This window comes from Meles meles, chromosome 5 (assembly GCF_922984935.1).
Source record: "Meles meles chromosome 5, mMelMel3.1 paternal haplotype, whole genome shotgun sequence".
NCBI classification, from domain to species: domain Eukaryota; kingdom Metazoa; phylum Chordata; class Mammalia; order Carnivora; family Mustelidae; genus Meles; species Meles meles.
The window spans coordinates 77,508,462-77,521,627 of record NC_060070.1 but is presented as its reverse complement, the minus strand read 5'-3'; the positions used below and the strand labels follow the sequence as shown (position 1 = coordinate 77,521,627).

Sequence of the window (13,166 nt, the reverse complement as noted above, 5' to 3'; positions counted from 1 at the left end):
TACTAAAATAGGGACACCTGGGTAGCTCGGTTAAGTGTCTGCCTTTGGCTCCACTGGGAGTCTGCTTCTCCATGTCCTTGTGCTCCTCCCTACCCCTTGTGCTCTCTCTCTCTCTCTCTCTCTCTCAAATAAATAAATAAAATATTTAAAAAATAAAAATAAATAAGGATTCTGAAATATAACAATTTTGCCTTGGGACTTCTGGGTGGCTCAATCAGTGAAGTGTCCAAATCTTTTTTATTTTTTCTTTTAAGATTTTATTTATTTACTTGAGACAGAGAGAGAGGGAGCAGGAGAGGTGGGGAGGGGCAGAGGAAAAGGGAGAAGCAGAGCCCAGTGTGGGGCTCAATGCCAGGACCCTGAGATTATGACCTGAGCCAAAGGCAGACGCTTAACGGATCGAGCCACCCAGGTGCCCCAAGTGACTGACTCTTGATCTCAGGGTTGGGAGTTTAAGCCCCCCCCCATCAAAACAAAGATTTATTTATTTATTTAAAGATTTTATTTTTTTTAAGTAATCTCTACACATAGTACAGGGCTTAAACCCATAACCCCAAGACCAAAGTTCACATGCTCTGCCAACTAACTAAACCAGCCAGCCAGGCATCCCAAAGACTTTTCCTATAAAAGTATTTTATTACTTATAAAATATAATAAAGGTAAATAGTAATATTTAAATAACAATATAGAATATAAATAATAAAAAATACTTCAGTGTCATCACCAAATAATACAATGAATATACATTATTAATGGGACATCTTACAGTCAAATGCTCTGCCACTGAGCTATACCCCCTTTAATGGGACATCTTGGATCAGAAAATGTTTCCCCCACCTTTCTACAACTTACCATGAAGTCATCAAAATGTATGCATTCAACCAGTTAATCTTCAGTCGATAAAACGAATGTGATGTCAGTCACTCTGGGCAAATGCATCACAACTTTTGATCATTTTTGATCTTGAGAAGAATCTTCCTGCTGCTTCCGCTATTACTAGAAGCAGGAAGAACATTTTTTTAACAGTGACAACATTGAGATAAATTTCTGATTGATTTATTTTATTTTATTGTTTTTAAAGATTTTATTTATTTGTTTGACAGACAGAGATCACAAGTAGGCAGAGAGGCAGGCAGAAAGAGAGGAGGACACAGGCTCCCTGAGCAGAGAGCCCAATTTTGGGGCTCCATCCCAGGACCCTGGGATCATGACCTGATCTGAAGGCAGAGGCTTTAACCCACTGAGCTACCCAGGCACCCTGATTACTTTTAAACATAACTTTTAATCATTTGAGTTAATGTTTCACAGGACAACTTTTCTAAAAAGATTTAACTTCATAAAAATCACTTTCATGTAAGTCTGAGTCTAATTTTAAAGAAAAAAATATACAGTACCCTTTTAATGTTTTCTCTGACATTTCCCGTAACTTGCTGTTCAAGAAACTGAAAATAGCTCCATGGTTTCCGTGTACTTGAAAACACCCACTTAAATAATCTATTGCTACTTATTCAATTACAAGGAAAATAATTTTAAAATTGCCTTTCTCGTTAGTAATTTGTTCATCTGAAGCATCATGTGAAAAGAGAGTTATTTTCTGTCTACTACTACCACTACAGTCTTTTTAAGACCTTTTAAGGGTAAGCCTGTGGATTTGTTTTACAATATTGCAGCAGTTCTCAAAACCAGAGCCTCTAAGCTCTTTGAATAATTCTAATAAGTCTCTGATATGCTTTATTACATGGCGATGTGTACACTTTCATCTCACAATAATTCACTGACAATGCTTGCTGCCTGAGCAAGCCACCGCTCTCCCAGCACAGCCAGAGTAAACATGTGTGCACCAGCCACAGGGAGGGAGGGGCAAGCGCTTTTGGGGAATTAAAAGGTAAGTTGGCCTCCCCCAGTTCCTAGGTCCGCCCAGGACCCCTGCTTTCCCCAGGGGTAGAGCCGCCACTGTTGTTCCACGGCTGTTGCTGCCACTGCCACCACTGCCAGTCTGGTCCCAGGTCACTCCCCAGCCCAGCCGCTCTCTCCACTGCCCTGAGGCAGGCCAGGCCAATTGCCGCACACTGCACGCTGCACCCAGGGGCCTGAGCCCGTACCCTCCAATACGGCTGCCAGATCACAAACAGTGACGCAAGCTGTCACCCCAGGGTATCTTGTCTGCTCACCACATGCTCAAGAAAACATATTAAGAATTTCACGAAGAGGAGAGTAGGACATTAAGCTGAATGCCAGACTCCTCGGAGTGTGGGGACCATGTGCAATGAGACATGTCACATGCCCACACATCCTTAAAGCTAGGTAGCCCTGCTAGCTACAGAAGTCAAGAGTAAAAAAATCTACATCTACCCCCAATTCAAACTTACCCCCATTTTGTTACTAGAATCAATGGAACTAGGATATTTCATTTATTGTTAAAAATAGGCCTGGGATATTTTCACCAAGAATGAAAGGATGATTATGTCTCCCAAAAAGAACAAAACACAAAAAGGATAGATTGGATGTCTTGGACACCAAGGCTGGTGAATAGTTTCACACTCTCCAGTGAATCGGATAAAACATCTAGTTATGTGCATAATTAGTCAGGTTTTTATTACAGCTCTATTCAAGGAAAGGTGATAATTGAAATCCATTATGGTGCATGGGCACTAACATTTCATGGCAATAATTCAACCTGGTTCTGCAAGTTAAAGAATAAATCTCAAAGAATAAATCTCAAGATTTCTGAATCCTTCCTACTAAAATTCTGAACTAAGAATTGTTGAGGTTAATGACAGTTTGCGTTGTTGAAATGCATTTAGAAACTGAAAACAGGGGCGCCTGGGTGGCTCATTCAGTGAAACCTCCTGTATTTCAGTTCAGGTCATGATCTCACGGGTCCTGAGGCTGTACCCCGAGCCCCGCCTCAGGCTCCTCACTCAGCGAGGAGTCTGCTTGAGATTCTCTCCCTCTGCCCCTCCCCCCATTCACTGGAGCATGTGTGCACACTCTCTCTCTCTAAAACAAATAATTTTTTTAAAAAAGAAACTGAAAAGATACCTAATTATAATGCATTGTGAATCAGGACACCATGTGCCAAAAGAATAAATTGAAATAACTATGTTTTATGTAATTGGGAGTTTTTTCCTTCATACTTCTCTGTGTGGGCATATGTTGAAAGCACTGCAGTAGCAAAGTCCCCTCCTTTACTCCTTTTTTCTATTTTTCAACATTCTTCAGTAAAAGATGATATTAAAGCTAGGAGCACTGCACAGTGCTCGACATGGTCATAACATCTAAGTAACAGATCCAAGTCTCAAACACAATCTGCCAGTGGAGCCCACCGTTCTAACCTCTGCTAAACAAAATCTCCAGAGAGCAGGATGCAGCTGTGAGTAGCCAGGTTTCCCTTCGATATCAAAGAAGATCTGTCTCTGATTATAGCCATTTTTATCCATTCATCCACAGAATATGTAGTTCTCCCTTAACTCAGACAACGTCCTTCCTTCCATCCACCGCACCTCCCCAAACACTTTACACTGAGACATGCAATGAGATTTCTTGACAAGGAAGGCTGTTAGACAGAGGGTAGACTTCAGGGGAAAACTCTGGAATTATCCCTCCCTCAGGGGCACCATGGATTACATGTCATCCATTTAAGCCCTCATGACCATACACGCCCCCCCCTCGCCAACCAACACTGTTTCCCTGTCTGTACAGAGAGAAATAAAAGCACAGTAAATCTTGGTAAACATGGTCAACTCTGAAGGAAAACAAGACACTTGTAATATATTGTGTTTATAAATTCCCTTCTCCATAAGTCCCACTTTGGTTGTGCTTGACATTTAGAATTGAAACTCAACAGAGAAGTGCTGAGCTAGAGTGAAAGGGGGATATGGATGGGCAGTAAACCAGAACTTGTTGCCAGTGTCATTCATTCTTATAGACAGAATTTAATATCACTACAAAAATCACATCTTCCTGAAGGACTATTTATATTAAAAGGCTAGACAAAAACTGAAGCAAGTCCCTACAGTTTTCCACCAATCATGCCAAGCATAATGGTATTCCCTCATCCCTAGTCTCATCAAATGTCTATGACAATTTCTCCTTCCTAAGTAGTGTACATTTGCAACTAAAGCCAGGTATATGAACAAAAAGAAAAAAACCTATTTCCTTAAAAAAAAAAAAAACTGATCTACTGACTCATCTTTTCTTGTATTTTATCCATAAAAGTCAACCACATTTTATATGTATTATTGATTGTTAGTGGGTGGTCACAAATTCTCTTCAGTCTTACTCCGGTTGACAATTTCTATTTGTATTAAAGGAGAGGGAAACACATACAACTGCTATGACCCTCAAATTTTAATTCTAGGTATAAATCACTGTAGCAGTTTCCCGCTGCTGTAGAAGCAAGTTATCACAAGCTGGTCGTTTAAAACAACATAAACTTATCAAGATATTAAGATACACTTCCAGAGATCAGAAGTCCTAAATGAGTTTCATTGAGCTAAAATCAAGGTGTCAACAGGACTTTGTTCCTCCCGGAGGCTCGAGAGAAGAATCCATTTCTTTCCCTTTTCCAAATTCTAAAAGCTGCCTGCATTCCTTGGCTGGCGTCCCTTTGGTCCATCTTCAAACTCAGAAGTGCAGCGTCTGCTTCTCTCCCTCATTCTGTGACCTCTGATTTCACTGTCACATCTCTTTCTGACACTGACCCGTCTGCCCCCCTCTTCTAAAGGACCTTTTGATTATATTGGATAATCCAGGAAAATCTTCCCATCTCAAAATTCTCAACCACATCTGTAGAAGGAACTACAAAAGTTCTTTTGTTGTATGAGGTGACAAAGTCATGGGTTTCAGGGATTGAGCCATGGACATCTTTGGAGAGCCGTGATTCCAGCTACCATAACCACCTGTGTCTCTGCTTAACTACGACCCACAGGCCCTGACGTAAGGTGTTCTTGCTGATGGTTAGCCTTTCTCATTGCTGCTTAAAACTCTTTAAAGAATTCACAGAACTACTTAAAGAAGCTCAAATCCTCCGCTCTCTGGCAGTAAGAGTTAGAATCCCAGAACTGTGAAGCAGGACAGAAGATGAACCAGTCACCTTCTTTTGTAAACAGGCCAGCGACACCCTAGTGGACGAGCTCAACGAGACTTTCAGAGCACGTGAGACCGCTATTTCTGCTACAACATGTTGTTATTAATAATCTGTAAAATCCAACTGATTTTTAATAAGCCACTTCTAAAGACTAGTGTGACCTAAGAAAGTCTCTAGAGTGGATTAGCTGCCATCTATCCTCTTATGAAGTTTTTACAGGCGTTTTCTAGAATATTATATAACATATTCATTTGGGTTCACATTGACTTAAGAAAATATTCCTAATGACATGGAACTTCCTTTCACAGAAGCGTAATAAAACTGACTTTTAAGTACTCATTAAATAAAAATAATTTTTAAATGAGCATATTAAAAATACAAATACTAAATAAATTTATAAAATGGCTAAATAAAGTCATACTCCCCATATATTCATCCCTTCTCCTCTCTGTCAGAGTAATACTTATTCCTCTATTCATGTGTGTCCTTCCAGAAAACACAACGGTTTACAGAATGGCATACGTGTAGAATGTTCCGGTGTGCTTTTTAAAAATGTACAGATGTGAAACTTTGCACATACTGCACTTTACTTTTGTTCGCTTGTGAATTTCTGATGCCAACCTACCTCATGGTTTCTAATAGATGCAGAGTATATTCTAGTCTATGGAACATCGTAATTTATCTAGTTACTCCCTTAATGATTAACAGAAGAAGGGTTCGAAGGTTCTGCTTTGTTTTTCCTCAGTAACAAAGCGCCTTTGAAAATGTATTATTTTTATTTACTTCAGGAAAGGGAACATATGTCCTTGGTTCAAAATTAAAAAGGTCTAACAGAGGTGTGAACTCCTCTTCTTTAAACGCGACTTCTCTTTTTGAAGGCAGCCATAGGTATACATGTTGTGGGGCATCTTACTTTTTTTCACTTAAAAAAAAAAAACAAACCCGCAGGCACCTCCTGTTTTTCCTGCACTGCCTATTGCAGTTTGCAGGTACTCTATGTTTTACAGGTTTGTGACAACCCTGCATCGAGCAAGTCTGTCAGTGCCATTTCTCCAGCAGCTTTTTCTCACTTCAGGTCTCTGTCACATTTTGGTAATTCTTGAAATGTTTCAAACTTTTCACCATTATTATATGTGCTATGGTCGTCTGTGATCTTCGCTGTTACTAGTATCATCCTTCCTGGCTGCCACAAACGGCACTCATAGACGAGAGCGAACTTAATAAACGCTGTGTGTGTTATGACTGCTTCACCAACCATCTGTTCCCTGTCCCTCTCTCACCGGCTCCTCAGGTCACCCTGTCCCCTGAGACATAACAATATTAGAGTGAGGCCAATTAATAACCCTGCAATGGCCTCTGAGTGTCCAGGTGAAAGGAAGAGTTGCTAACCTCTCAATTTAAATCAGAAGCTAGAAACGATGAAGCTTAGTGAGGAATCTGTATGGAAAGACAAGACAAGCTGAAAGTCAGGCCTCTTGCATGAAGCCCTGTGCTGAGTTGTGAATGCAAAGGGAAAGTTCTTGAAGGAAATCACAAGTGCACCTCCAATGACTACATGAATGAAAAGAAACTGAAACAGCCTTATTGCTGAGATGGAGAAAGTTTGAATGGTCTGGATAGAGCGAACCAGCAACAGCATTCCCTTACAACAAAGCCTAACCTAGAACTTGGCCCTAACTTTATTCAGTTCTATAAAGGTTGAGAGAGGTATGGAATCTGCATAGGGCAAGTTGGAAGCTAGCAGGGGTTGGTTCCTGAGATATAAGGAAGTCATCTCCATGACATGAATGTGCAAAGTGAAGCAGCAGGTGCTGATAAAGAAATGGCAGGAAGTCATCCTGAAGATCTAGCGGAGGTAGTGAATGAAGGTGGCTACACTCAATCACAGATTTCCAGTGTGGACGAAATAGCCTTATATTGGAAGAAAATTTCAGTTAGAACTTCCATAGCTAGAAAGGAGAAGACAGTGCCTGGCTTCAAAGCTTCCAAAAACAGGCTGACCCTCTCATTAGGGGCTCCTACAGCTGATGACTGTAAGTTGAAGCCAGTGCTCATTTACTCTGTGAGTACTTCTAACTAAAAGTACTTTCTAAAAGTACTTTCAGAGTATTTCTACTCTGAAATCCCAGAGCCCTTAGGAAGAAATCTACTCTGCCTATGCTTTGTAAATGGAAAGAAAAGCCTGGATGATAGCACACCTCTTTACCACATGGTTTACTGAATATTTTGATCCTTCTGCTGGAAGCAATAGTTTAGGGGGTAAAAAAAAAAGTCCTTTCAAAATATTACTGTTCTCAATGCATTTGTTCACCCAAGAGTTCTAATGGAGATGTAAAACAAAATTCATAATGTTTTCATGACTGATACCACAATATCCATTCCACAGCCCACAGATCAAGGAGTAGGTTCAGTTTTCAAGTCTTACTAATTTAAGAAGTAAATTTCAGGGGTACCTGGGTGGCTTAGTGTTTGGGCACCTGCATTCAGCTCAGGTCATGACTCTGGGGTCCTGGGGTCAAGCCCCACATTGGGCTTCCTGATCGGCAGGAAGCCTGCTTCTTCCTCTCCCTCTCCCCCTGCTTATGTTCCCTCTCTCGCTGTGTCTCTCTCTGTCGAATAAATAAACAAAATCTAAAAAAAAAATAAAGGGAGAAATAAAGTTCATAAGTGTCTAGTTGCAATAGATAGTCAATCCTCTGATGAATCTGGGCAGAGTACATTGAAAACCTTCTGAAAAGAATTCACAGTTCTAGAAAGAATTCAGCATGCCATTATTCTAGAAAGACTTCACCATGCCATTAAGGACATTTGTAATTCATGGGAAGAGGTCACAACATCAACATGAACAGGAGTTTGGTAGAGGCTGATTCCACCCTCATGGATGACTGAGGGTTTCAGAACTTTAGTGGAGGAAGCAACCTCAGATGTGGCAGGAACAGCAACAAAACTAGAACTAGAAGTGGAGCCCAAAGATGTGACTGAATTGCCAAATCACATGAGAAAACTTGAACAGATGAGGAGCTGCTTCCTATGGATGAGCAAAGAAAGTGGCTTCTTGAGATGTAGTCTACTCCTGATGAAGATACTGTGAAGGTTGTAGAAGTGACAATGGGATTTAGAATATGACATCAACTTAGTTGATAAAGCAGCAGCAGGGTTTGGGAGTATCGGCTCCAAATTTGAAAGAGAGTCTACCATGGGTAAAATGCTGTTGAACAGCATTGCATGCTACAGAGAAATCATTTGTGAAAGGAAGAATCAACCCATGCAGCAAACTTTATTGTCTTATTTTAAGAAATTTCCACAGCAATCCCAGGCTTCAGCAACCACCACCCTGATCAGTCAGCAGCCATCAAGGCAAGACCCTCTACCCACAAAAAGATTATGACTCACTGAACTCTCAGATGACGATTAGCACTTTTAAACAATATTTTTATTAAAATAGATACATTTTTAAACATAATACTAATGCATACTTAATATATTACAGTACAATTTAAACACAACTTTTTTTTAAATAGGCTCCACAACCAGAGAGGAGTCCAATGTGGGGCCCAAATTCACTACCGCAAGATCAAAACCTGAGTTGAGATCAAGAGTCAGACATCTAACCCACTGAGCCCTCCAGGCATCCCTAAACATAACTTTTGTATATACTGGGAAACCAAGAAATTCATTTGATTCACTTTATTGTAGTATCAGCTTTATTGCAGTGTTATGGAACTGAACAGAAAGATCTTCAAGGTCTTGAATCTTGAATCTTGAATCAAAATCTTCAAGATCTTGAAGATCTTTCCATAGTAGCACTCAGACTTCAGCGAAATCTATTCAATGTCCATTGATTATCATCAGCTCTGGGAAGAACTGAGGCCTTTAAAAGGACTTTATGATGAGAAAATTGTATTTCCAAAACATAGGAAGTATACATTTCCTTATGATAATTCAGATATTATTATGTAGGCAGTTAAGACTCACTAATAAAAAATTATCCTGAGACCATAAAGAACTCATACAACAAAACAAACCAAAAAAAAAAAAATCCATTTAAAAATGGGCAGAAATCATGAACAGACGTTTCTCCAAAGAACACATACAAAAGGCCAAGACAGGGGCGTCTGGGTGGCTCAGTGGGTTAAAGACTCTGCCTTCGGCTCGGGTCATGGTCCCAGGGTCCTGGGATCGAGCCCCGCATAGGGCTCTCTGCTCAGCGGGGAGCCTGCTTCCTCCTCTCTCTCTGCCTGCCTCTCTGCCTACTTGTGATTTCTCTCTGTCAAATAAATAAAATATTAAAAAAAAAACAAACAAAAGGCCAAGACACATGAGAAGATACTCAACATCACCCCGATCAGGGAAATGCAAATCAAAACCACAATGAGATGTTACCTCACAACTTTCAAAATGGCTAAAATCAAAAAACTCAAGAAACAACAGGTGTTGGCAAGAATGTGGAGAAAATGGAATCCTCATGCATTGTGAGTGGGAATGCAAACTGGCGCAGCCACTGCGGAAGGCAATGTGGAGATTCCTAAAAAATTTAAATATAGAACTACCCTATAATAGTAGTAACAGTAATCACATTACTGGGTATTTAGCCAAAGAATACAAAAACATTAATTAGAAGGGATATATACACCGCTATGTTTATCACAACATAGCCAAACTATAGAAACAGTCTAAATGTCCACAGACAGATGGAGGCATGAAGAAGAGGTGTTGTGTGTGTGTGTGTGTGTGTGTGTGTGTGTGTGTGTAATATAAAATGGAATATTATTTGGACATAAATTTGCAACAACATGAACGGATCTAGAGAGTATTATGCTATGAGAAATAAGCCTGTCAAGGGAAGACAAATACCATGTGATTTCACTCACATGTAGAATTTAAGAAACAAAACAATGAATGAAGGAAAGAGAGAGACCAACCAAAAAAACAAAAACAAAAACAAAACAAAACATAACAACAGATCCTTACCTATAGAGAACAAACAGGTGGTTACCAATGGAGAGGTGGGTGGGGGGATGAGTAACGCACGTGAAGGGGATTAAGAGGACACATATCATGATGAGCACTGAGTAATATATGGAACTGTTGGATCACTATACTGTACACCCGAAACTAATATAACACTGTATGTTAACTCTAATGGAATTAAATTTAAAAGCAAAATTAATTCTGAAGCCAACCTACCACCCACATTGCTTAGTTAAGGGCCCATCAACACTCACTGCAGAGACACCCTTCCTGTGTCTATTCCGAGTGCACTCTCCAGCGATTTCAGCACGTTGACCACTGCTTTGTCCTCAATGAAGACGGAATAGCTGTTTATCACTCAAAAAGCAGTGATTATTTCTTTAAAATAATCTTTGCCATATGGCTTTCATTTATTTCTTAATATTTTCTTTTTAAAAAGATTTTATTTAATTATTTGACAGAGAGAGAGAGCACAAACAGGGGGAGCAGCAGACAGAGTCCCTGCTGAGAGGGGAGCCTGACTGGGGGCTTGATCCCAGGACCCCAGGCTCGTGACCTGAGTGGAAGGCATACACACACTTAACCAATTGAGCAAACTAAGAGCCCTGTTTCTTAATATTTCAAGACAACCCCAAACTTTGATATAACAGACCAGAATAGAAATATTTACAGCCAGAAACAAAGCAAAGAAAACCATGAGTACACTCTAGGAGGAGGCACACAGAAGGTGAATACACTGTTACTGACAGACGTGCTATATGTATAAGTTGTGGTCAACAACAGAGGTAACAACTGTTTATCTTCAGCAGTAAGAGGAAATTGATAACCCAAGTTCTCTGGAGAGTGTATACTTAGGCAAATTGCAATAAAGATTGTAGTTAAACACTATTTTTGGTTCCAAAAATGATTTAACATGTATTTATTTTCTCTGACTTTGGAAAAATGTTTGCTGGTGAAGATCTTACAAAGATAAGCTTTGAAAGATATCACCATTTTTTGTAAATTTCTCATTGTACAAACAACTGCCCACTTTTCAGAAATAACTTTTTTTTTGCTAGAATTTTCTCACATTATCCACCAGATATGTCATTTATAGAATGTTCATGAACCCAGCCATGAGCAATGAACAGATCTCAAATTTTCCAATCAGGATTATCAATGAACTTGAACCCACCTGATCTTTCATTGTTGTATAAATCAATTTAGATGTACTGAGGATCTACTAGATACTATAAAATCTGATGGAATACAAAGGAGTTTTAAGACAGATGCCTGCCTCAGTGAGCATAAAGAATTAATAGTGCACAGTTAAATATGCAGTGAGTGCTGTAGATAGTAAGAGTGCTGATGGGAACCACTTATGGCTAAAAACAAATAGTTGAAATCTCAATGATTTCTGTCTTATGCATGTTTTTGAGATTTCACTAAACAAATGGGATTGAATGGTCTTAGTGATGAAAAACAAAATACTTCTGATAAGTACTTATATTATGAAAAAACTTAACAAATTGTTGATCGCCTGGTATTGTCAAGTAGTAGAACAAAGCAGTCAACTACAGAAAATGTAAAACTCATTTTGCTCTCATTGTTTTCTTCTATCCCAACTTGTCTCTCTCTAAGCTGACCCACAGAGAGAGAGGCACAGACCAAAATAACTTGAAATTATGCAAAGATATTCTCCCTGTTTGTATTGCATCATCTCACTTTCAAAATAATGGCATGTATTGCATGGAGCATTGGGTGTGGTGCATGAACAATTAATTTTGGAACACTGAAAAAAATAAAATTAAAAAAAAGAATATAGATGCAAAAAATTCAAACCTAAAAGAAAAAAAAAACCCTAAAAAATAAAAAATAAATAGTTGAAGAATGAGAAATCCCGGTCCTGGTTCTAGTTGTATCGTGCCCAAACACTTTGACCCAAACATGTGTTAACTAACTAGTCCTAAAGGATTTAGACCAAGGGGGCTCAAAATTAAAAATGAAAAGAAATACTGCCCATTCCAAGTATTAAGAAAAATACATAGTTTTCATATTAGACACACCTGAAAAATAAAACCCTGAGAAGTTAAATCGCGTGTTTTCCTTCAGGTAGTAAAAGCAGTGACTTCAATTTGGTGCTACTGCGATTAGACCCAAGTGGACTTAAGTAGATCTACAATTATGACTGGATCTTGAATAAAGTATGTTTTTCACAGCTGAGTGCCATGTTATTGTCCTTTGAATTCTTTCAGACACGTCGCCTCTAATCATGGTTACTAAGATTCTTCTCATGCACTTCAGCCCAAGTCTACCTCCCAGAGCCACCTCAGAACGCAGATGCTGCCCATCTGATGTCCTGCCCATCACTCAATCCAATCTCAAATCCCGCCCCTCCTCCACCTTCCTCACCGAGTCCCTTTCATGGTCTGGAGTCCACTGGTCTATTCACAAGCCAATTCTCCCACATCCTTACAAGTCTGTCAACGTGCTCCTCACTCTCTTTCTCGACTCACAGTTTTCAAATGTTGGTGTCATCAACATCCGTTGGGGTGCTAGAGAAGCTGCAACAGCCACTTTTCCTGCCACCCCTTTGCCTGTGGACTTCTTGAGGGCCAGCGGCTACCCAATCAAGGGCACTGGGACCCCGGGCTCAGCCTCCTACCATGGGCTCTGTCCGGCCAGCAGTGTGCAGGGGGCAGCACCAAGGAAAGTGCTGGAGGACGTGGGCCTGGTGCCAAGGAGTCACAGTTGTAGACACTGCCAGCATTTGCAAGTGGTCATGTGGGCCTGGGGTTGGCTTCCTTGCCATGACCCTCAGGTGGGGTTCGCACAAGACCCTTAAGTGGATGTCTTTATGCCCGTGAGTCAACTGTTCAGGGAGGGCTTCCAGAGTCTGAAGGAGGGGATGGCAGTGGAGTTAGCCTTTAAGAAGTCCCTGTGGGCTCAGAATCTCTTCAGGTCACGGCTCTGATGGGGTATTCTGTGTTGAGAGCAAGAGAGCACCAAAAAGAGGCATATGCTGAAGGGTTACCAAAGGAAGTCAGTGCTATGACTATGGAGGGCTAGACTATCAGGCCAAGGGATGCAGGCTGCCATCCCACTCAGAAGTGCCCCTTCTGTCTGA

General features: G+C 40.3%; 1 pseudogene; it reads left to right on the top strand.

The window, feature by feature from the left end:
* Positions 1-6,438: 6,438 nt before the first annotated feature.
* On the top strand, positions 6,439-8,504 carry LOC123942164 (annotated as a pseudogene).
* Positions 8,505-13,166: the final 4,662 nt, after the last annotated feature.